This window comes from Stenella coeruleoalba (assembly GCF_951394435.1).
Source record: "Stenella coeruleoalba genome assembly, contig: scaffold_31, whole genome shotgun sequence".
NCBI lineage: Eukaryota > Metazoa > Chordata > Mammalia > Artiodactyla > Delphinidae > Stenella > Stenella coeruleoalba.
The window spans coordinates 133439-157997 of record NW_027645877.1 but is presented as its reverse complement, the minus strand read 5'-3'; the positions used below and the strand labels follow the sequence as shown (position 1 = coordinate 157997).

The 24559-nt window shown below is 44.5% G+C and overlaps 1 long non-coding RNA gene and 1 pseudogene across 6 annotated transcripts in view; one reads left to right on the top strand and one right to left on the bottom strand.

Annotated features, from left to right (window-relative positions):
* Positions 1–24559, top strand: part of LOC307181498 — a 1015396-nt gene that overhangs the window by 888859 nt on the left and 101978 nt on the right. The gene's annotated exons all lie outside the window — the stretch shown is intronic.
* LOC307181497 (protein-L-isoaspartate O-methyltransferase domain-containing protein 2-like) lies at positions 17238–18771 on the bottom strand (annotated as a pseudogene). Its single transcript has one exon. The product of its transcript is annotated as a protein-L-isoaspartate O-methyltransferase domain-containing protein 2-like (transcript).

The following is a 24559-nucleotide window of genomic DNA, read 5'->3' as shown; positions in this document are numbered from 1 at the left end:
TCTATTTTTGGACGATAGCTGTCATTTATAACTCTGCAGGTTTGTGAATTACAGTGCCCCTGAGCTCCTTTCTTCAACTCGCTTTCTTGTGACCTGGCCGCAACACCGCAAGATGGCTTCAGGCCCTAATCTGGTTCCGGCACGGCATGCTGAGCCTTTGGTTATTTCCTCTTCCTGGTGGGAAATGAGAGTTAAATTTGCCCGTCCAGACACCTCCAGCTAGTCTCTCATTGGTTGTCGCTATTCCTGTTCATCTTCCACAGAAATTGCAAACTGGGCCAAACAGGAGGTTAAAGGGACTGACTCTCCAAGTCGGGAGAGTGTTAGTAAAGCGTCTGGAATGTTGCACCCGAGTACCAGGGGAGGAAAACTGAGACATATTTGAACACGTCTCCCGTTCACATGGTTGATCATACTCTGGGTTCCACATGCATGTTTTAGCTGAAGGAAGAATACCTTAAACCTGGAGAGTTGAGACCCGTGTAATGGGTACCATGCAATATGACTTCAAAGGGTCTTCATTTGCTCACCGAACCTCTCCAATCCTATCACTGCTGCGTTTATACCCCTGTACACATGCTTGATTCTCTTTTGGAGACATAGCAATCCATAGGTTTTAAGATACTTACTAGTCAGGTACATTCTTAGGCGTTTAATATGGGGTGTTGAGTCCATTTCGTTGAGCAAGGAGTAGCTCTTGTCTATTCCATATTTGGCTTAAGGAACTTTATCTGTACTCATTTCAATCTCTGGTTTTATGCAGCACACCAACTCACCTTTCCCCTTAAGCAAGCATAAGTTGGTTTTCTAAATTTGAGACCCTGTTCTGTTTTGGAATGCAGTTCCTGTGTAGCCAAGTTTACATTCCGTGTATTAGTGATATCTTATGATGTTTCTTTTTCTGTGTGACTTATTTCAGTTAGAATCATCGTACCTGAATCCACTCATTATGCTGCTACGGGCCTGATGACATAGATTTCATTGCTGAGTGATACTGCATTGTACGTAAGTACCACAAGTTCTTTATCCATTTTTCACTTTCTGCGATGTTGAACTTGTACTGTAAACGAGGTTCTTGTAAACAGAGCCGTTCCAAACTTTGGGGTGGCTGTGTCTTTTTGATTTTAATTTCCCTAAGCTATAGGACCATAAGTGGAAGTGCCCTAGGCTCTGTTGCTTTGTTTTTTAGATGTTTCAGGAAACACCATACACTTCTCCCCAGTGGTTGTTGGCAATTTCCATCCCGCCCATCAGCATAACAAGGCTCCCAGTTCTCCATGGCCTGTCCTGCCTTTCTGGATTTTACACTTTTTTCAGATGGCCCTTTTGACCGGGGGGGAAGTGAGACTTCATTGTAGTGCAGATTTCCTTTGCAAGCTTGCTTGGTTGGCCAAAAAGGGCGTATGCGTTTTTTCCTGAATATATTCAGGAAAAAACGCATACGCCCTTTTTGGCCAAGTGCATCATTGTGGACGTTCTGCCTCATTTCCTATGCTTTCAATGCAATTCCAGTCTACCTCCTGAAATCGGTTTCCTGCCATTCTGCCCCCCTTTCAAGTCCTCTTGGCAGCCTTACTTCAGTCTATTTTTGGACGATAGCTGTCATTTATAACTCTGCAGGTTTGTGAATTACAGTGCCCCTGAGCTCCTGTCTTCAACTCGCTTTCTTGTGACCTGGCCGCAACACCGCAGGATGGCTTCAGGCCCTAATCTGGTTCCGGCACGGCACGCTGAGCCTTTGGTTAATTCCTCTTCCTGGTGGGAAATGAGAGTTAAATTTGCCCGTCCAGACACCTCCAGCTAGTCTCTCATTGGTTCTCGCTATTCCTGTTCATCTTCCGCAGAAATTGCAAACTGGGCCAAACAGGAGGTTAAAGGGACTGACTCTCCAAGTCGGGAGAGTGTTAGTAAAGCGTCTGGAATGTTGCACCCGAGTACCAGGGTACGAAAACTGAGACATATTTGAACACGTCTCCCGATCACATGGTTGATCATACTCTAGGTTCCACATGCATGTTTTAGCTGAAGGAAGAATACCTTAAACCTGGGTAGTTGAAACCCGTGTAATGGGTACCCTGCAATATGACTTCAAAGGGTCTTCATTTGCTCACTGAACATCTCCAATCCTATCACTGCTGCGTTTATGCCCCTGTACACATGCTTGATTCTCTTTCGGAGACATAGCAATCCATAGGTTTTAAGATACTTACTAGTCAGGTACATTCTTAGGTGTTTAATATGCGGTGTTGAGTCCATTTCGTTGAGCAAGGAGTAGCTCTTGTCTATTCCATATTTGGCTTAAGGAACTTTATCTGTGCTCATTTCAATCTCTGGTTTTATGCAGCACCCCAACTCACCTTTCCCCTTAAGCAAGCATAAGTTGGTTTTCTAAATTTGCGACCCTGTTCTCTTCTGTAATTCAGTTCCTGTGTAGCCAAGTTTACATTCCGTGTATTAGTGATATCTTATGATGTTTCTTTTTCTGTGTGACTTATTTCAGTTAGAATCATCATACCTGAATCCACTCATTATGCTGCTACGGGCCTGATGACATAGATTTCATTGCTGAGTGATACTGCATTGTACGTAAGTACCACAAGTTCTTTATCCATTTTTCACTTTCTGTGATATTGAACTTGTACGGTAAACGAGGTTCTTGTAAACGGAGGCGTCCCAAACTTTGGGGTGGCTGTGACTTTTTGATTTTAATTTCCCTAAGCTATAGGACCATAAGTGGCAGTGCCCTAGGCTCTGTTGCTTTGTTTTTTAGATGTTTCAGGAAACACCATACACTTCTCCCGAGTGTCTGTTGGCAATTTACATCCCGCCCATCAGCATAACAAGGCTCCCAGTTCTCCATGGCCTGTCCTGACTTTCTGGATTTTACACTTTTTTCAGATGGCCCTTTTGACCGGGGGGAAGTGAGACTTCATTGTAGTGCAGATTTCCTTTGCAAGCTTGCTTGGTTGGCCAAAAAGGGCGTATGCGTTTTTTCCTGAATATATTCAGGAAAAAACGCATACGCCCTTTTTGGCCAAGTGCATCATTGTGGACGTTCTGCCTCTTTTCCTATGCTTTCAATGCAATTCCAGTCTACCTCCTGAAATCGGTTCCCTGCAATTCTGCCCCGCTTTCAAGTCCTCTTGGCAGCATTACTTCAGTCTATTTTTGGACGATAGCTGTCATTTATAACTCTGCAGGTTTGTGAATTACAGTGCCCCTGAGCTCCTTTCTTCAACTCGCTTTTTTGTGACCTGGCTGCAACACCGCAGGATGGCTTCAGGCCCTAATCTGGTTCCGGCACGGCACGCTGAGCCTTTGGTTATTTCCTCTTCCTGGTGGGAAATGAGAGTTAAATTTGCCCGTCCAGACACCTCCAGCTAGTCTCTCATTGGTTCTCGCTATTCCTGTTCATCTTCCGCAGGAATTGCAAACTGGGCCAAACAGGAAGTTAAAGGCGTTGACTCTCCAAGTGGGGAGAGTGTTAGTAAAGCGTCTGGAATGTTGCACCTGAGTACCAGGGGAGGAAAACTGAGACATATTTGAACACGTCTCCCGTTCACATGGTTGATCATACTTGGGTTCCACATGCATGTTTTAGCTGAAGGAAGAATACCTTAAACCTGGAGAGTTAAGACCCGTGTAATGGGTACCATGCAATATGACTTCAAAGGGTCTTCATTTGCTCACCGAACCTCTCCAATCCTATCACTGCTGCGTTTATGCCCCTGTACACATGCTTGATTCTCTTTCGGAGACATAGCAATCCATAGGTTTTAAGATACTTACTAGTCAGGTACATTCTTAGGCGTTTAATATGGTGTGTTGAGTCCATTTCGTTGAGCAAGGAGTAGCTCTTGTCTATTCCATATTTGGCTTAAGGAACTTTATCTGTGCTCATTTCAATCTCTGGTTTTATGCAGCACCCCAACTCACCTTTCCCCTTAAGCAAGCATAAGTTGGTTTTCTAAATTTGAGAACCTGTTCTGTTCTGTAATTCAGTTCCTGTGTAGCCAAGTTTACATTCCGTGTATTAGTGATATCTTATGATGTTTCTTTTTCTGTGTGACTTATTTCAGTTAGAATCATCGTACCTGAATCTACTCATTATGCTGCTACGGGTCTGATGACATAGATTTCATTGCTGAGTGATACTGCATTGTACGTAAATACCACAACTTCTTTATCCATTTTTCACTTTCTGTGATATTGAACTTGTACGGTAAACGAGGTTCTTGTAAACAGAGGCGTCCCAAACTTTGGGGTGGCTGTGTCTTTTTGATTTTAATTTCCCTAAGCTATAGGACCATAAGTGGCAGTGCCCTAGGCTCTGTTGCTTTGTTTTTTAGATGTTTCAGGAAACACCATACACTTCTCCCAAGTGGTTGTTGGCAATTTACATCCCGCCCATCAGCATAACAAGGCTCCCATTTCTCCATGGCCTGTCCTGCCTTTCTGGATTTTACACTTTTTTCAGATGGCCCTTTTGACCGGGGGCGAAGTGAGACTTCATTGTAGTGCAGATTTCCTTTGCAAGTTTGCTTGGTTGGCCAAAAAGGGCGTATGCGTTTTTTCCTGAATATATTCAGGAAAAAACGCATACGCCCTTTTTGGCCAAGTGCATCATTGTGGACGTTCTGCCTCTTTTCCTATGCTTTCAATGCAATTCCAGTCTACCTCCTGAAATCGGTTTCCTGCAATTCTGCCCCGCTTTCAAGTCCTCTTGGCAGCCTTACTTCAGTATATTTTTGGACGATAGCTGTCATTTATAACTCTGCAGGTTTGTGAATTACAGTGCCCCTGAGCTCCTTTCTTCAACTCGCTTTCTTGTGACCTGGCCGCAACACCGCAGGATGTCTTCAGGCCCTAATCTGGTTCTGGCATGGCACGCTGAGCCTTTGTTTAATTCCTCTTCCTGGTGGGAAATGAGAGTTAAATTTGCCCATCCAGACACCTCCAGCTAGCCTCTCATTGGTTCTCGCTATTCCTGTTCATCTTCCGCAGAAATTGCAAACTGGGCCAAACAGGAGGTTAAAGGCGCTGACTCTCCAAGTGGGGAGAGTGTTAGTAAAGCGTCTGGAATGTTGCACCCGAGTACCAGGGGAGGAAAACTGAGAAATATTTGAACACGTCTCCCGTTCACATGGTTGATCATACTTGGTTTCCACATGCATCTTTTAGCTGAAGGAAGAATACCTAAAACCTGGAGAGTTGAGACCCGTGTAATGGGTACCATGCAATATGACTTCAAAGGGTCTTCATTTGCTCACCGAACCTCTCCAATCCTATCACTGCTGCGTTTATGCCCCTGTACACATGCTTGATTCTCTTTCGGAGACATAGCAATCCATAGGTTTTAAGATACTTACTAGTCAGGTACATTCTTAGGCGTTTAATATGCGGTGTTGAGTCCATTTCGTTGAGCAAGGAGTAGCTCTTGTCTATTCCATATTTGGCTTAAGGAACTTTATCTGTGCTCATTTCAATCTCTGGTTTTATGCAGCACCCCAACTCACCTTTCCCCTTAAGCAAGCATAAGTTGGTTTTCTAAATTTGAGAACCTGTTCTGTTCTGTAATTCAGTTCCTGTGTAGCCAAGTTTACATTCCGTGTATTACTGATATCTTATGATGTTTCTTTTTCTGTGTGACTTATTTCAGTTAGAATCATCATACCTGAATCCACTCATTGTGCTGCTAAGGGCCTGATGACATAGATTTCATTGCTGAGTGATATTGCTTTGTTAGTGAATACCACAACTTCTTTATCCATTTTTCACTTTCTGCGATGTTGAACTTGTACTGTAAACGAGGTTCTTGTAAACAGAGCCATTCCAAACTTTGGGGTGGCTGTGTCTTTTTGATTTTAATTTCCCTAAGCTATAGGACCATAAGTGGAAGTGCCCTAGGCTCTGTTGCTTTGTTTTTTAGATGTTTCAGGAAACACCATACACTTCTCCCGAGTGGTTGTTGGCAATTTACATCCCGCCCATCAGCATAACAAGGCTCCCAGTTCTCCATGGCCTGTCCTGCCTTTCTGGATTTTACACTTTTTTCAGATGGCCCTTTTGACCGGGGGGAAGTGAGACTTCATTGTAGTGCAGATTTCCTTTGCAAGCTTGCTTGGTTGGCCAAAAAGGGCGTATGCGTTTTTTCCTGAATATATTCAGGAAAAAACGCATACGCCCTTTTTGGCCAAGTGCATCATTGTGGACGTTCTGCCTCTTTTCCTATGCTTTCAATGCAATTCCAGTCTACCTCCTGAAATCGGTTTCCTGCAATTCTGCCCCGCTTTCAAGTCCTCTTGGCAGCCTTACTTCAGTCTATTTTTGGACGATAGCTGTCATTTATAACTCTGCAGGTTTGTGAATTACAGTGCCCCTGAGCTCCTTTCTTCAACTCGCTTTCTTGTGACCTGGCCGCAACACCGCAGGATGGCTTCAGGCCCTAATCTGGTTCCGGCCCGGCATGCTGAGCCTTTGGTTAATTCCTCTTCCTGGTGGGAAATGAGAGTTAAATTTGCCCGTCCAGACACCTCCAGCTAGCCTCTCATTGGTTCTCGCTATTCCTGTTCATCTTCCGCAGAAATTGCAAACTGGGCCAAACAGGAGGTTAAAGGGACTGACTCTCCAAGTCGGGAGAGTGTTAGTAAAGCGTCTGGAATGTTGCACCCGAGTACCAGGGTAGGAAAACTGAGACATATTTGAACACGTCTCCCGTTCACATGGTTGATCATACTCTGGGTTCCACATGCATGTTTTAGCTGAAGGAAGAATACCTTAAACCTGGAGAGTTGAAACCCGTGGAATGGGTACCATGCAATATGACTTCAAAGGGTCTTCATTTGCTCACCGAACATCTCCAATCCTATCACTACTGCGTTTATGCCCCTGTACACACGCTTGATTCTCTTTTGGAGACATAGCAATCCATAGGTTTTAAGATACTTACTAGTCAGGTACATTCTTAGGCGTTTAATATGCGGTGTTGAGTCCATTTCGTTGAGCAAGGAGTAGCTCTTGTCTATTCCATATTTGGCTTAAGGAACTTTATCTGTGCTCATTTCAATCTCTGGTTTTATGCAGCACCCCAACTCACCTTTCCCCTTAAGCAAGCATAAGTTGGTTTTCTAAATTTGAGACCCTGTTCTGTTTTGGAATGCAGTTCCTGTGTAGCCAAGTTTACATTCCGTGTATTAGTGATATCTTATGATGTTTCTTTTTCTGTGTGACTTATTTCAGTTAGAATCATCGTACCTGAATCCACTCATTATGCTGCTACGGGCCTGATGACATAGATTTCATTGCTGAGTGATACTGCATTGTACGTAAGTACCACAAGTTCTTTATCCATTTTTCACTTTCTGTGATATTGAACTTGTACGGTATACGAGGTTCTTGTAAACGGAGGCGTCCCAAACTTTGGGGTGACTGTGTCTTTTTTATTTTAATTTCCCTAAGCTATAGGACCATAAGTGGAAGTGCCCTAGGCTCTCTTGCTTTGTATTTTAGATGTTTCAGGAAACACCATACACTTCTCCCGAGTGTCTGTTGGCAATTTACATCCCGCCCATCAGCATAACAAGGCTCCCAGTTCTCCATGGCCTGTCCTGCCTTTCTGGATTATACACTTTTTTCAGATGGCCCTTTTCACCGGGGGGAAGTGAGACTTCATTGTAGTGCAGATTTCCTTTGCAAGTTTGCTTGGTTGGCCAAAAAGGGCGTATGCGTTTTTTCCTGAATATATTCAGGAAAAAACGCATACGCCCTTTTTGGCCAAGTGCATCATTGTGGACGTTCTGCCTCTTTTCCTATGCTTTCAATGCAATTCCAGTCTACCTCCTGAAATCGGTTTCCTGCAATTCTGCCCCACTTTCAAGTCCTCTTGGCAGCCTTACTTCAGTCTATTTTTGGACGATAGCTGTCATTTATAACTCTGCAGGTTTGTGAATTACAGTGCCCCTGAGCTCCTTTCTTCAACTCGCTTTCTTGTGACCTGGCCGCAACACCGCAGGATGGCTTCAGGCCCTAATCTGGTTCCGGCCCGGCATCCTGTGCCTTTGGTTAATTCCTCTTCCTGGTGGGAAATGAGAGTTAAATTTGCCCGTCCAGACACCTCCAGCTAGCCTCTCATTGGTTCTCGCTATTCCTGTTCATCTTCCGCAGAAATTGCAAACTGGCCAAACAGGAGGTTAAAGGGACTGACTCTCCAAGTGGGGAGAGTGTTAGTAAAGCGTCTGGAATGTTGCACCCGAGTACCAGGGGAGGAAAACTGAGACATATTTGAACACGTCTCCCGTTCACATGGTTGATCATACTTGGGTTCCACATGCATGTTTTAGCTGAAGGAAGAATACCTTAAACCTGGAGAGTTAAGACCCGTGTAATGGGTACCATGCAATATGACTTCAAAGGGTCTTCATTTGCTCACGAACCTCTCCAATCCTATCACTGCTGCGTTTATGCCCTTGTACACATGCTTGATTCTCTTTCGGAGACATAGCAATCCATAGGTTTTAAGATACTTACTAGTCAGGTACATTCTTAGGCGTTTAATATGCGGTGTTGAGTCCATTTCGTTGAGCAAGGAGTAGCTCTTGTCTATTCCATATTTGGCTTAAGGAACTTTATCTGTGCTCATTTCAATCTCTGGTTTTATGCAGCACCCCAACTCACCTTTCCCCTTAAGCAAGCATAAGTTGGTTTTCTAAATTTGAGACCCTGTTCTGTTCTGTAATTCAGTTCCTGTGTAGCCAAGTTTACATTCCGTGTATTACTGATATCTTATGATGTTTCTTTTTCTGTGTGACTTATTTCAGTTAGAATCATCATACCTGAATCCACTCATTGTGCTGCTAAGGGCCTGATGACATAGATTTCATTGCTGAGTGATATTGCTTTGTAAGTAAATACCACAACTTCTTTATCCATTTTTCACTTTCTGCGATGTTGAACTTGTACTGTAAATGAGGTTCTTGTAAACAGAGGCGTCCCAAACTTTGGGGTGGCTGTGTCTTTTTGATTTTAATTTCCCTAAGCTATAGGACCATAAGTGGCAGTGCCCTAGGCTCTGTTGCTTTGTTTTTTAGATGTTTCAGGAAACACCATACACTTCTCCTGAGTGTCTGTTGGTAATTTACATCCCGCCCATCAGCATAACAAGGCTCCCAGTTGTCCATGGCCTGTCCTGCCTTTCTGGATTTTACACTTTTTTCAGATGGCCCTTTTGACCGGGGGGAAGTGAGACTTCATTGTAGTGCAGATTTCCTTTGCAAGCTTGCTTGGTTGGCCAAAAAGGGCGTATGCGTTTTTTCCTGAATATATTCAGGAAAAAACGCATATGCCCTTTTTGGCCAAGTGCATCATTGTGGACGTTCTGCCTCTTTTCCTATGTTTTCAATGCAATTCCAGTCTACCTCCTGAAATCGGTTTCCTGCAATTCTGCCCCGCTTTCAAGTCCTCTTGGCAGCCTTACTTCAGTCTATTTTTGGACGATAGCTGTCATTTATAACTCTGCAGGTTTGTGAATTACAGTGCCCCTGAGCTCCTTTCTTCAACTCGCTTTCTTGTGACCTGGCCGCAACACCGCAGGATGGCTTCAGGCCCTAATCTGGTTCCGGCACGGCACGCTGAGCCTCTGGTTATTTCCTCTTCTGGTGGGAAATGAGAGTTATATTTGCCCGTCCAGACACCTCCAGCTAGTCTCTCATTGGTTCTCGCTATTCCTGTTCATCTTCCGCAGAAATTGCAAACTGGGCCAAACAGGAGGTTAAAGGCGCTGACTCTCCAAGTGGGGAGAGTGTTAGTAAAGCGTCTGGAATGTTGCACCCGAGTACCAGGGGAGGAAAACTGAGACATATTTGAACACGTCTCCCCATCACATGGTTGATCATACTCTGGGTTCCACATGCATGTTTTAGCTGAAGGAAGAATACCTAAAACCTGGGTAGTTGAAACCCGTGGAATGGGTACCATGCAATATGACTTCAAAGGGTCTTCATTTGCTCACCGAACCTCTCCAATCCTATCACTGCTGCGTTTATGACCCTGTACACATGCTTGATTCTCTTTCGGAGACATAGCAATCCATAGGTTTTAAGATACTTACTAGTCAGGAACATTCTTAGGCATTTAATATGCGGTGTTGAGTCCATTTCTTTGAGCAAGGAGTAGCTCTTGTCTATTCCATATTTGGCTTAAGGATCTTTATCTGTGCTCATTTCAATCTCTGGTTTTATGCAGCACCCCAACTCACCTTTACCCTTAAGCAAGCATAAGTTGGTTTTCTAAATTTGAGACCCTGTTCTGTTCTGTAATTCAGTTCCTGTGTAGCCAAGTTTACATTCCGTGTATTACTGATATCTTATGATGTTTCTTTTTCTGTGTGACTTATTTCAGTTAGAATCATCATACCTGAATCCACTCATTGTGCTACTAAGGGCCTGATGACACAGATTTCATTGCTGAGTGATATTGCTTTGTAAGTAAATACCACAACTTTTTTATCCATTTTTCACTTTCTGCGATGTTGAACTTGTACTGTAAACGAGGTTCTTGTAAACAGAGCCGTTCCAAACTTTGGGGTGGCTGTGTCTTTTTGATTTTAAATTCCCTAAGTTATAGGACCATAAGTGGAAGTGCCCTAGGCTCTGTTGCTTTGTTTTTTAGATGTTTCAGGAAACACCATACACTTCTCCCGAGTGGTTGTTGGCAATTTACATCCCGCCCTTCAGCATAACAAGGCTCCCAGTTCTCCATGGCCTGTCCTGCCTTTCTGGATTTTACACTTTTTTCAGATGGCCCTTTTGACCGGGGGGAAGTGAGACTTCATTGTAGTGCAGATTTCCTTTGCAAGCTTGCTTGGTTGGCCAAAAAGGGCGTATGCGTTTTTTCCTGAATATATTCAGGAAAAAACGCATATGCCCTTTTTGGCCAAGTGCATCATTGTGGACGTTCTGCCTCTTTTCCTATGCTTTCAATGCAATTCCAGTCTACCTCCTGAAATCGGTTTCCTGCAATTCTGCCCCGCTTTCAAGTCCTCTTGGCAGCCTTACTTCAGTCTATTTTTGGACGATAGCTGTCATTTATAACTCTGCAGGTTTGTGAATTACAGTGCCCCTGAGCTCCTTTCTTCAACTCGCTTTCTTGTGAGCTGGCCGCAACACCGCAGGATGGCTTCAGGCCCTAATCTGGTTCCGGCCCGGCATGCTGAGCCTTTGGTTAATTCCTCTTCCTGGTGGGAAATGAGAGTTAAATTTGCCCGTCCAGACACCTCCAGCTAGCCTCTCATTGGTTCTCGCTATTCCTGTTCATCTTCCGCAGAAATTGCAAACTGGGCCAAACAGGAGGTTAAAGGGACTGACTCTCCAAGTCGGGAGAGTGTTAGTAAAGCGTGTGGAATGTTGCACCCGAGTACCAGCGTACGAAAACTGAGACATATTTGAACACGTCTCCCGTTCACATGGTTGATCATACTCTAGGTTCCACATGCATGTTTTAGCTGAAGGAAGAATACCTTAAACCTGGGTAGTTGAAACCCGTGGAATGGGTACCATGCAATATGACTTCAAAGGGTCTTCATTTGCTCACGAACCTCTCCAATCCTATCACTGCTGCGTTTATGCCCCTGTACACATGCTTGATTCTCTTTCGGAGACATAGCAATCCATAGGTTTTAAGATACTTACTAGTCAGGAACATTCTTAGGCGTTTAATATGGGGTGTTGAGTCCATTTCATTGAGCAAGGAGTAGCTCTTGTCTATTCCATATTTGGCTTAAGGAACTTTATCTGTGCTCATTTCAATCTCTGGTTTTATGCAGCACCCCAACTCACCTTTACCCTTAAGCAAGCATAAGTTGGTTTTCTAAATTTGAGACCCTGTTCTGTTCTGTAATTCAGTTCCTGTGTAGCCAAGTTTACATTCCGTGTATTACTGATATCTTATGATGTTTCTTTTTCTGTGTGACTTATTTCAGTTAGAATCATCATACCTGAATCCACTCATTGTGCTGCTAAGGGCCTGATGACACAGATTTCATTGCTGAGTGACATTGCTTTGTAAGTAAATACCACAACTTCTTTATCCATTTTTCACTTTCTGCGATGTTGAACTTGTACTGTAAACGAGGTTCTTGTAAACAGAGCCGTTCGAAACTTTGGGGTGGCTGTGTCTTTTTGATTTTAAATTCCCTAAGCTATAGGACCATAAGTGGAACTGCCCTAGGCTCTGTTGCTTTATTTTTTAGATGTTTCAGGAAACACCATACACTTCTCCCGAGTGGTTGTTGGCAATTTACATCCCGCCCTTCAGCATAACAAGGCTCCCAGTTCTCCATGGCCTGTCCTGCCTTTCTGGATTTTACACTTTTTTCAGATGGCCCTTTTGACCGGGGGGAAGTGAGACTTCATTGTAGTGCAGATTTCCTTTGCAAGCTTGCTTGGTTGGCCAAAAAGGGCGTATGCGTTTTTTCCTGAATATATTCAGGAGAAAACGCATACGTCCTTTTTGGCCAAGTGCATCATTGTGGACGTTCTGCCTCTTTTCCTATGCTTTCAATGCAATTCCAGTCTACCTCCTGAAATCGGTTTCCTGCAATTCTGCCCCGCTTTCAAGTCCTCTTGGCAGCCTTACTTCAGTCTATTTTTGGACGATAGCTGTCATTTATAACTCTGCAGGTTTGTGAATTACAGTGCCCCTGAGCTCCTTTCTTCAACTCGCTTTCTTGTGACCTGGCCGCAACACCGCAGGATGTCTTCAGGCCCTAATCTGGTTCTGGCACGGCACGCTGAGCCTTTGGTTAATTCCTCTTCCTGGTGGGAAATGAGAGTTAAATTTGCCCGTCCAGACACCTCCACCTAGTCTCTCATTGGTTCTCGCTATTCCTGTTCATCTTCCACAGAAATTGCAAACTGGGCCAAACAGGAGGTTAAAGGGACTGACTCTCCAAGTGGGGAGAGTGTTAGTAAAGCGTCTGGATTGTTGCACCCGAGTACCAGCGTACGAAAACTGAGACATATTTGAACACGTCTCCCGATCACATGGTTGATCATACTCTAGGTTCCACATGCATGTTTTAGCTGAAGGAAGAATACCTTAAACCTGGGTAGTTGAAACCCGTGGAATGGGTACCATGCAATATGACTTCAAAGGGTCTTCATTTGCTCACGAACCTCTCCAATCCTATCACTGCTGCGTTTATGCCCCTGTACACATGCTTGATTCTCTTTCGGAGACATAGCAATCCATAGGTTTTAAGATACTTACTAGTCAGGAACATTCTTAGGCGTTTAATATGGGGTGTTGAGTCCATTTCGTTGAGCAAGGAGTAGCTCTTGTCTATTCCATATTTGGCTTAAGGAACTTTATCTGTTCTCATTTCAATCTCTGGTTTTATGCAGCACCCCAACTCACCTTTACCCTTAAGCAAGCATAAGTTGGTTTTCTAAATTTGAGACCCTGTTCTGTTCTGTAATTCAGTTCCTGTGTAGCCAAGTTTACATTCCGTGTATTACTGATATCTTATGATGTTTCTTTTTCTGTGTGACTTATTTCAGTTAGAATCATCATACCTGAATCCACTCATTGTGCTGCTAAGGGCCTGATGACACAGATTTCATTGCTGAGTGATATTGCTTTGTAAGTATATACCACAACTTTTTTATCCATTTTTCACTTTCTGCGATGTTGAACTTGTACTGTAAACGAGGTTCTTGTAAACAGAGCCGTTCCAAACTTTGGGGTGGCTGTGTCTTTTTGATTTTAAATTCCCTAAGCTATAAGACCATAAGTGGAAGTGCCCTAGGCTCTGTTGCTTTGTTTTTTAGATGTTTCAGGAAACACCATACACTTCTCCCGAGTGGTTGTTGGCAATTTACATCCCGCCCTTCAGCATAACAAGGCTCCCAGTTCTCCATGGCCTGTCCTGCCTTTCTGGATTTTACACTTTTTTCAGATGGCCCTTTTGACCAGGGGGAAGTGAGACTTCATTGTAGTGCAGATTTCCTTTGCAAGCTTGCTTGGTTGGCCAAAAAGGGCGTATGCGTTTTTTCCTGAATATATTCAGGAAAAAACGCATACGCCCTTTTTGGCCAAGTGCATCATTGTGGACGTTCTGCCTCTTTTCCTATGCTTGAAATGCAATTCCAGTCTACCTCCTGAAATCAGTTTCCTGCAATTCTGCCCCGCTTTCAAGTCCTCTTGGCAGCCTTACTTCAGTCTATTTTTGGACGATAGCTGTCATTTATAACTCTGCAGGTTTGTGAATTACAGTGCCCCTGAGCTCCTTTCTTCAACTCGCTTTCTTGTGACCTGGCCTCAACACCGCAGGATGGCTTCAGGCCCTAATCTGGTTCCGGCACGGCACGCTGAGCCTTTGGTTAATTCCTCTTCCTGGTGGGAAATGAGAGTTAAATTTGCCCGTCCAGACACCTCCAGCTAGTCTCTCATTGGTTCTCGCTATTCCTGTTCATCTTCCGCAGAAATTGCAAACTGGGCCAAACAGGAGGTTAAAGGGACTGACTCTCCAAGTCGGGAGAGTGTTAGTAAAGCGTCTGGAATGTTGCACCCGAGTACCAGGGTACGAAAACTGAGACATATTTGAACACGTCTCCCGATCACATGGTTGATCATACTCTAGGTTCCACATGCATGTTTTAGCTGAAGGAAGAATACCTTAAACCTGGGTAGTTGAAACCCGTGGAATGGGTACCATGCAATATGACTTCAAAGGGTCTTCATTTGCTCACCGAACCTCTCCAATCCTATCACTGCTGCGTTTATGCCCCTGTACACATGCTTGATTCTCTTTCGGAGACATAGCAATCCATAGGTTTTAAGATACTTACTAGTCAGGTACATTCTTAGGCGTTTAATATGGGGTGTTGAGTCCATTTCGTTGAGCAAGGAGTAGCTCTTGTCTATTCCATATTTGGCTTAAGGAACTTTATCTGTTCTCATTTCAATCTGGTTTTATGCAGCACCCCAACTCACCTTTCCCCTTAAGCAAGCATAAGTTGGTTTTCTAAATTTGAGACCCTGTTCTGTTCTGTAATTCAGTTCCTGTGTAGCCAAGTTTACATTCCGTGTATTACTGATATCTTTTTTTTTTTTTTTGCCGTAACTACCTTTATTGGTATCGCTTGTGTATCAGTTCATCAAAACCTTTGTTTCATATTTCTCGCCTTAATCCCCTGAAAGTTCCAGATGGGCAAAAATACTTTTAAATACGCAGCTGGCTTCTGTCTTATGTGCTTAATATTATACATTTGCTGCTTGTTTTGCACATGTCTATGGCTGCACTACTTGGAAGACGAAAGTCACATATAAAAATACAGACTAATCGAAACACAAAAGTCAGCCATTGTCTAGAATGTGGTTTACAATACAGAGCTTGCAGACAACACAGACTATATATATAAGTCATCTGTCTGAAAACAGAAAGTAGTGTCTCATACTGACTCCGGAGAAAGGTGCTGACACACAGGGAAACTCACTGATGATTCTCCTTTATGTTTATTAGATAGATCAATACCAAATTATTTCACATATATTATATTCAATATCTATATATATATATCTTTTAACCAAATTCTGGTTTAAAAGTCACAAACCAACATGTAAATACAAAATGTTAGGAAAGGTTTAACATACATAGGGGAAAACATGTCTTATGCCTCGCAAAGACTTTCTACAATCTAGCATAAAGGCAAATGTGGTTGAAAAAAAAGGAAATCCATATACAATTACAGAAAAACATTTAGTCAAGCCACCTAATATAAAATATTTCAGATATCATGTCCAAAAACGTCCACGTGTTGCAGAGGTCTCTACAAATCAATTAGAATGACGTCAACAAGATCTGCAAACCGAAGTCTTAGCAAGTAAACGTGACTCATGCTTTTCTCTCTGAGACAATGAGGCTTGACGTTCAGTTAAAGGCAGGTAAACACGACTATGAAGAAACCCTTCTTTACAACAGCTTAACGGTACCCATTTAGGGCAATACACCCGCTTTCCCAGCTATGTGTGCACGCAGTGTTCTGTGATAAAATGACTCAGTTACTTTAAAAAAGCATAAATGGCAAAACAAAATAACCAGAACTCCGCGAAGCTGGTAAAACCACAAAGACACTGAAATCCAGCAACTCCTGAGAGGCTGAGAGATCAAATGAATCATAAAATCTGGATGACTCTGATTTGGGGTTTAACTTTGGTTAAAACTGAAAAGTCTGAAAAGAACCAATGTTTTGGAAGAAGCAGTGTCACTTGTAAACATCCTGCCACCTAACTAAAAGGACGGCCTCTTCTTCTAGACCCACGACTTAATAAGACAGGAAGCTCTCAACACACAGCGCTGGAGAAGATGGATTCCACAAGTCAAACTTGAGTGAAACTGTTCTAATGCAATGTACCAAACACGCGTTTGTTCTTAGGAAAAATTACAAAACTAACAAATATTTTTCTCCAGAATTATAAAAGATAAAATCTATGAATCAGTACTGTTATGTGATTACAGAACAATAGCCAACTGAAAAAAAAAACAAAACACCAACCCACAGGCCGTCTACACCGTCCCCAATCCATTTCCTGCAGCCAGTACTTCCCACCTGCTCTGAGGACTGAGCCTTAGACACCGTTGACTGTATTTAAAGTTGAGTCAACAGTACTCTCTGTCTCTGGGGCAAAAGTAATGCAGCTCATTACTTACACACAACACTTGTTTCATTCTTCAGGACTTTCTTTGACGGGATTACTCAATGTTGGTTACTTTAAAGGTAACAAAAGGTGTCAGAAAAAAATGCCTTGGAATTCTTTTGCAATTCCACAAAGACACCTGGCAATCTGATACGTTCATTCCTCTCCCCATCACAATTTTTGTTTTTTAAAATTACAATTGACAACTCATGTAAGATGTAATTAATTTACTTAAAATAAGAGAGGGCTTTTCAATCAAGTATCCACGTTCCAAATAACTAAAACATTTAGTTAAATCTTTTAAATTAATCTTTTAATAAATCTTTAATTACTCGGTGCCAGTAATTAAGAGGTTGATTCCGTAAAATTCAAACTTGCACATAGGTGTGTCCCACTCAGAAAAGATTTCATACACTTAGCAACTTGTGCTTTTTGTCTCACCTTTTATAAGAAACACAGATTAATTTCAACTTCAGTTTTCCTTTCTGATGCAGACACGTGTACCTTGTGTAAGAAACGGTCTCCAGGCCACCTCCACGTGTAGACCTCAGCATTTCCTGAGAGTGTGAAGTCAACCCCTCCTCCAGGAGACTCTCGCCCTTTTGAGACATTCCCCCTTGCACCTTATGTTTGTCAGACTATGTTTACAGAAATCAGATGACTGGATGAAAACTCTACAGGACAGTCAAGGACAGACGAGAAGACGAGATGCAGAGCGGGAGCCCCTTCCTCCTCCAGTGCACCTGCTGCGGGCAGCCCTCCAGGAAGGCTTGGCCTCCTCCCCTGGACCACAGACTTACTTTTCTCTGTAATAAAGCAGGTAGTACTTCAGGGGATCTGGCAGAGGGAGGCTCAGGACCTTCTCACGCAGGAAGTTCACCGGGGGCTCGGGCTTGGTGTCCGGCGGGGTTGTCACCTCTTCTTCTTGCCGCTCGTCTTCCAGGTCTCCGCAGCTGGTGTCATCAGAGGGGTTGGAGAGCCGACTGGCAAACACCTCTTTGTCCAAAAAGACAATCGTTTCCATTCGGTGGCGGCGAACTCTCCTCCGTTTAAACCTGGGAGTGTTCTTCAGTCCGTTCCCGTTTTTGTTCACAGCTTCCTGGTGGATGACCTTCTTAATGGTGCCCCGGATGGCAATGCGCGCCAGGTCCTGGAGGCTGCGAACCGCCAGGGGTGTGGACAAGTCGTGATTCTCCTGACTCCGACTGGCAGGGCTGGACGAGTGGAGCAAAAGACACAGCCAGAATCTTTTTGGTTTCCCAGGCGGAAGGACCCGTCCGAGTTATCTTAGTCAACTTCTCTTCCAGCGGCATGACCAGGACGCCCCCGACTTTGAGGAGGCTCTTCATGTACCCCTCGTGCTGCTTCTGCACGCCTGCCCCGCAGTACACCCGGTCATACTGAGAGCAGCCTGGAGAGATCTCCAGGCAATTGCCGGTGACGAAGGAGGGCTCGCAGAAGTCAAACTTGTCGAAGCTGTCACTCGTCCTGATGAAAAAGTCCAGCTTCTGCTTCGCATACTCTGTCACATCTGAATGGAGTTCCACCCCGTGGTTCACACCAAAAGGACCGAGGATGAGCCCCACCATGGAGCTGAGGTAGCCGGTGCCGCTGCCCAGGTTCAGGAAGGAAAGGCCAGGCTGCAGGTCCAGGGCCTCCATCACCTCCGAATAGATGCACGGAGCAGAGAGGTGGATGTTCCCGTGCTTCCACGCCAGGTCCTTGTACGCGTTCTCCTTAAACTCCTCGAGGTAATAGTCGGCGCGGTCAACAGCTCGGAAGGCCTGCTCCACCAGCTCGGAGCGGATGTACTGCGCCGCCTTCAGATGGTCTATCAGCTCGTCGTTGTCTTCACCAGCACTCACCGCGCCTCCCATCTTCGGGACCGCGCTTACAGAAAGCTGCCGCTGGAGAGACCTCGGGAACCCCTGGAACGCTGGAGGGCGGACCCCCGGGGAGGGGGGAGGGGCGACGGGAGACGCCTGGGACGCGGAGGGGTGTTTATGCTTGGGGGTGGGGAACGAGAGGACAGCGGAAGAGGACAGGAAGACGGGGAGAGGAGAATGCGGCCCTGGGGGAGGGTCCGGGAGCCCGGGACCACGGGAAGGGGAGGGGTGGAGAGGAGGGAGAGAGAGGGAGGGGGCCGAGGGGCCGCACCGCCCCCATACCCCGCTGCAGGCCGGGCCGAGGGCGGCGGCGGCGGCGGCGGCGGCTCAGTACCTCCTGGCTCGGCGGGCCCGCGGAATCGGCCGCTGGGCCGCACCTGCAGCTCTTCCGGCACCCCTCGCCAGTCCGCCTCCCACTACGCAGCCCCGACCTCCGCCCTACTGATATCTTATGATGTTTCTTTTTCTGTGTGACTTATTTCAGTTAGAATCATCATACCTGAATCCACTCATTGTGCTGCTAAGGGCCTGATGACACAGATTTCATTGCTGAGTGATATTGCTTTGTAAGTAAATACCACAACTTTTTTATCCATTTTGCACTTTCTGCGATGTTGAACTTGTACTGTAAACGAGGTTCTTGTAAACAGAGCCGTTCCAAACTTTGGGGTGGCTGTGTCTTTTTGATTTTAAATTCCCTAAGCTATAAGACCATAAGTGGAAGTGCCCTAGGCTCTGTTGCTTTGTTTTTTAGATGTTTCAGGAAACACCATACACTTCTCCCGAGTGGTTGTTGGCAATTTACATCCCGCCCTTCAGCATAACAAGGCTCCCAGTTCTCCATGGCCTGTCCTGCCTTTCTGGATTTTACACTTTTTTCAGATGGCCCTTTTGACCCGGGGGAAGTGAGACTTCATTGTAGTGCAGATTTCCTTTGCAAGCTTGCTTGGTTGGCCAAAAAGGGCGTATGCGTTTTTTCCTGAATATATTCAGGAAAAAACGCATACGCCCTTTTTGGCCAAGTGCATCATTGTGGACGTTCTGCCTCTTTTCCTATGCTTTCAATGCAATTCCAGTCTACCTCCTGAAATCGGTTTCCTGCAATTCTGCCCCGCTTTCAAGTCCTCTTGGCAGCCTTACTTCAGTCTATTTTTGGACGATTGCTGTCATTTATAACTCTGCAGCTTTGTGAATTGCAGTGCCCCTGAGCTCCTTTCTTCAACTCGCTTTCTTGTGACATGGCCGCAACACCGCAGAATGGCTTCAGGCCCTAATCTGGTTTCGGCACGGCACACTGAGCCTTTGGTTAATTCCTCTTCCTGGTGGGAAATGAGAGTTCATTTGGCCCGTCCAGACACCTCCAGCTAGCCTCTCATTGGTTCTCGCTATTCCTGTTCATCTTCCGCAGAAATTGCAAACTGGGCCAAACAGGAGGTTAAAGGGACTGACTCTCCAAGTGGGGAGAGTGTTAGTAAAGCGTCTGGAATGTTGCACCCGAGTACGAGGGGAGGAAAACTGAGACATATTTGAACACGTCTCCCGTTCACATGGTTGATCATACTTGGGTTCCACATGCATGTTTTAGCTGAAGGAAGAATACCTTAAACCTGGAGAGTTGAGACCCGTGTAATGGGTACCATGCAATATGACTTCAAAGGGTCTTCATTTGCTCACCGAACCTCTCCAATCCTATCACTGCTGCGTTTATGCCCCTGTACACATGCTTGATTCTCTTTTGGAGACATAGCAATCCATAGGTTTTACGAAACTTACTAGTCAGGTACATTCTTAGGCGTTTAATATGCGGTGTTGAGTCCATTTCGTTGAGCAAGGAGTAGCTCTTGTCTATTCCATATTTGGCTTAAGGAACTTTATCTGTGCTCATTTCAATCTCTGGTTTTATGCAGCACCCCAACTCACCTTTCCCCTTAAGCAAGAATAAGTTGGTTTTCTAAATTTGAGACCCTGTTCTGTTCTGTAATTCAGTTCCTGTGTAGCCAAGGTTCCATTCCGTGTATTACTGATATCTTATGATGTTTCTTTTTCTGTGTGGTTTATTTCAGTTAGAATCGTCATACCTGAATCCACTCATTGTGCTGCTAAGGGCCTGATGACATAGATTTCATTGCTGAGTGATATTGCTTTGTAAGTAAATACCACAACTTCTTTATCCATTTTTCACTTTCTGCGATGTTGAACTTGTACTGTAAACGAGGTTCTTGTAAACAGAGGCGTCCCAAACTTTGGGGTGGCTGTGTCTTTTTGATTTTAATTTCCCTAAGCTATAGGACCATAAGTGGAAGTGCCCTAGGCTCTGTTGCTTTGTTTTTTAGATGTTTCAGGAAACACCATACACTTCTCCCGAGTGTCTGTTGGCAATTTACATCCCGCCCATCAGCATAACAAGGCTCCCAGTTCTCCATGGCCTGTCCTGCCTTTCTGGATTTTACACTTTTTTCAGATGGCCCTTTTGACCGGGGGGAAGTGAGACTTCATTGTAGTGCAGATTTCCTTTGCAAGCTTGCTTGGTTGGCCAAAAAGGGCGTATGCGTTTTTTCCTGAATATATTCAGGAAAAAATACATACGCCCTTTTTGGCCAAGTGCATCATTGTGGACGTTCTGCCTCTTTTCCTATGCTTTCAATGCAATTCCAGTCTACCTCCTGAAATCGGTTTCCTGCAATTCTGCCCCGCTTTCAAGTCCTCTTGGCAGCCTTACTTCAGTCTATTTTTGGACGATAGCTGTCATTTATAACTCTGCAGGTTTGTGAATTACAGTGCCCCTGAGCTCCTTTCTTCAACTCGCTTTCTTGTGACCTGGCCGCAACACCGCAGGATGGCTTCAGGCCCTAATCTGGTTCCGGCCCGGCACGCTGAGCCTTTGGTTATTTCCTCTTCCTGGTGGGAAATGAGAGTTAAATTTGCCCGTCCAGACACCTCCAGCTAGCCTCTCATTGGTTCTCGCTATTCCTGTTCATCTTCCGCAGAAATTGCAAACTGGGCCAAACAGGAGGTTAAAGGGACTGACTCTCCAAGTGGGGAGAGTGTTAGTAAAGCGTCTGGAATGTTGCACCCGAGTACCAGGGGAGGAAAACTGAGACATATTTGAACACGTCTCCCGATCACATGGTTGATCATACTCTAGGTTCCACATGCATGTTTTAGCTGAAGGAAGAATACCTTAAACCTGGGTAGTTGAAACCCGTGGAATGGGTACCATGCAATATGACTTCAAAGGGTCTTCATTTGCTCACCGAACCTCCCCAATCCTATCACTGCTGCGTTTATGCCCCTGTACACATGCTTGATTCTCTTTCGGAGACATAGCAATCCATAGGTTTTAAGATACTTACTAGTCAGGTACATTCTTAGGCGTTTAATATGCGGTGTTGAGTCCATTTCGTTGAGCAAGGAGTAGCTCTTGTCTATTCCATATTTGGCTTAAGGAACTTTATCTGTGCTCATTTCAATCTCTGGTTTTATGCAGCACCCCAACTCACCTTTACCCTTAAGCAAGCATAAGTTGGTTTTCGAAATTTGAGACCCTGTTCTGTTCTGTAATTCAGTTCCTGTGTAGCCAAGTTTACATTCCGTGTATTACTGATATCTTATGTTGTTTCTTTTTCTGTGTGACTTATTTCAGTTAGAATCATCATACCTGAATCCACTCATTGTGCTGCTAAGGGCCTGATGACACAGATTTCATTGCTGAGTGATATTGCTTTGTAAGTAAATACCACAACTTCTTTATCCATTTTTCACTTTCTGCGATGTTGAACTTGTACTGTAAACGAGGTTCTTGTAAACAGAGCCGTTCCAAACTTTGGGGTGGCTGTGTCTTTTTGATTTTAATTTCCCTAAGCTATAGGACCATAAGTGGCAGTGCCCTAGGCTCTGTTGCTTTGTTTTTTAGATGTTTAAGGAAACACTATACACTTCTCCCGAGTGTCTGTTGGCAATTTACATCCCGCCCATCAGCATAACAAGGCTCCCAGTTGTCCATGGCCTGTCCTGCCTTTCTGGATTTTACACTTTTTTCAGATGGCCCTTTTGACCGGGGGGAAGTGAGACTTCATTGTAGTGCAGATTTCCTTTGCAAGCTTGCTTGGTTGGCCAAAAAGGGCGTATGCGTTTTTTCCTGAATATATTCAGGAAAAAACGCATACGCCCTTTTTGGCCAAGTGCATCATTGTGGACGTTCTGCCTCTTTTCCTATGCTTTCAATGCAATTCCAGTCTACCTCCTGAAATCGGTTTCCTGCAATTCTGCCCCGCTTTCAAGTCCTCTTGGCAGCCTTACTTCAGTCTATTTTTGGACGATAGCTGTCATTTATAACTCTGCAGGTTTGTGAATTACAGTGCCCCTGAGCTCCTTTCTTCAACTCGCTTTCTTGTGACCTGGCCGCAACACCGCAGGATGGCTTCAGGCCCTAATCTGGTTCCGGCACGGCACACTGAGCCTTTGGTTATTTCCTCTTCCTGGTGGGAAATGAGAGTTAAATTTGCCCGTCCAGACACCTCCAGCTAGCCTCTCATTGGTTCTCGCTATTCCTGTTCATCTTCCGCAGAAATTGCAAACTGGGCCAAACAGGAGGTTAAAGGGACTGACTCTCCAAGTGGGGAGAGTGTTAGTTAAGCGTCTGGAATGTTGCACCCGAGTACCAGGGGAGGAAAACTGAGACATATTTGAACACGTCTCCCGTTCATATGGTTGATCATACTTGGGTTCCACATGCATGTTTTAGCTGAAGGAAGAATACCTAAAACCTGGGTAGTTGAAACCCGTGGAATGGGTACCATGCAATATGACTTCAAAGGGTCTTCATTTGCTCACCGAACCTCCCCAATCCTATCACTGCTGCGTTTATGCCCCTGTACACATGCTTGATTCTCTTTCGGAGACATAGCAATCCATAGGTTTTAAGATACTTACTAGTCAGGTACATTCTTAGGCGTTTAATATGCGGTGTTGAGTCCATTTCGTTGAGCAAGGAGTAGCTCTTGTCTATTCCATATTTGGCTTAAGGAACTTTATCTGTGCTCATTTCAATCTCTGGTTTTATGCAGCACCCCAACTCACCTTTCCCCTTAAGCAAGCATAAGTTGGTTTTCGAAATTTGAGACCCTGTTCTGTTCTGTAATTCAGTTCCTGTGTAGCCAAGTTTACATTCCGTGTATTACTGATATCTTATGATGTTTCTTTTTCTGTGTGACTTATTTCAGTTAGAATCATCATACCTGAATCCACTCATTGTGCTGCTAAGGGCCTGATGACACAGATTTCATTGCTGAGTGATATTGCTTTGTAAGTAAATACCACAACTTCTTTATCCATTTTTCACTTTCTGCGATGTTGAACTTGTACTGTAAACGAGGTTCTTGTAAACAGAGCCGTTCCAAACTTTGGGGTGGCTGTGTCTTTTTGATTTTAATTTCCCTAAGCTATAGGACCATAAGTGGAAGTGCCCTAGGTTCTGTTGCTTTGTTTTTTAGATGTTTCAGGAAACACCATACACTTCTCCCGAGTGGTTGTTGGCAATTTACATCCCGCCCATCAGCATAACAAGGCTCCCAGTTCTCCAGGGCCTGTCCTGCCTTTCTGGAGTTTACACTTTTTTCAGATGGCCCTTTTGACCGGGGGGAAGTGAGACTTCATTGTAGTGCAGATTTCCTTTGCAAGCTTGCTTGGTTGGCCAAAAAGGGCGTATGCGATTTTTCCTGAATATATTCAGGAAAAAACGCATACGCCCTTTTTGGCCAAGTGCATCATTGTGTACGTTCTGCCTCTTTTCCTATGCTTTCAATGCAATTCCAGTCTACCTCCTGAAATCGGTTTCCTGCAATTCTGCCCCGCTTTCAAGTCCTCTTGGCAGCCTTACTTCAGTCTATTTTTGGACGATAGCTGTCATTTATAACTCTGCAGGTTTGTGAATTACAGTGCCCCTGAGCTCCTTTCTTCAACTCGCTTTCTTGTGACCTGGC